The sequence below is a fragment of the Centrocercus urophasianus genome, unplaced genomic scaffold, assembly GCF_019232065.1.
Source record: "Centrocercus urophasianus isolate 14NV4802_14NV808 unplaced genomic scaffold, USGS_Curo_1.0 seq_18, whole genome shotgun sequence".
Classification (NCBI taxonomy): Eukaryota; Metazoa; Chordata; class Aves; order Galliformes; family Phasianidae; genus Centrocercus; species Centrocercus urophasianus.
In genome coordinates this window covers 15,480,293-15,481,277 of record NW_024884733.1, presented here as the reverse complement: position 1 = coordinate 15,481,277, position 985 = coordinate 15,480,293, and positions in this window count along the sequence as shown.

Below are 985 nucleotides of genomic sequence, written 5' to 3'. Positions count from 1 at the left end.
GGCCGGGGGCGGTGCGGGGGGCGCGCCCCGCGGAGCCCCCGGCGGTGGAACCGCGCTGCTCCGCACCGCGCGGTGTTGGGTTTCAGCGTTCTCTGTTGCGATTACATCAGCAAACGCGGCCCCGGGGCGGGACGGCCCAGATCCCGGCTCGGCCACGCGCGGCTCCGGGAGCGGAGCTGCCCCGCAGCAGCGGGAGGGCGCGGGGAGCGGCGCGGCGGCCCCAGGTGCGGAGCGGGAGAGGCGCGGACAGGTGGTGCCGCTCGGCGCTGGGCGGCTGGGAGCCCCGGCTACGGGCTGCGCAATACCGCGGGTCACGGAGCGATGAAATGGGGCTGAACGGAGCGTGCTGGAGGGTTTTGCGTTTCGAGTGTAAGTGATAGTGTCCAGCAAGACTCCCTCTGGAAAACATTTGAAGAGCAGATGTAGTTCGGTAGCACTGCATGACACACTTTGCTGTCTCTTCCTGAAGGGACAGAGGTCTTTTTTTTTTTTTTTTTTTTTTTTAATCTCAATCAGCGGTTCTCCTCCCCTGTCCCAGTAACGGGCTGGTATAACTTTCTCCCATAAGACGTTCCTGTGCACGAAGATCACACGAAGTAGTGTCGAACATTCTGAGTATGCTGTGCTGCAAACCCATGGTCAAAGCTGGCAGCCTCACTTAGCAAAGCTTCCATTGACATAAGCAGAAATTTTATGCAAGTTAGGAGTGTGGTATTTGGCTCTTGCTGGGTGGTATTTCACAAAGATCTCTCATCAGACCTCAGCAAAGGCCTTCAAGTCATAGGTGTCATGGAGAGGATGGCAGGAAATGTCTAAACATTCAGGAAGCAGAATTGCCGAAGTGCAGAGGAAAGCTGCACAAGACAAGGATTTCATACTGTTGTCACTAAGGATGCTCCATTCAGCTGAAAGGGCCCCCATTGTGTCATCCAGGTGCATGCAAATAGGCACAAAGATGCAAAAGCAAGGGCTGATTAAGACTACA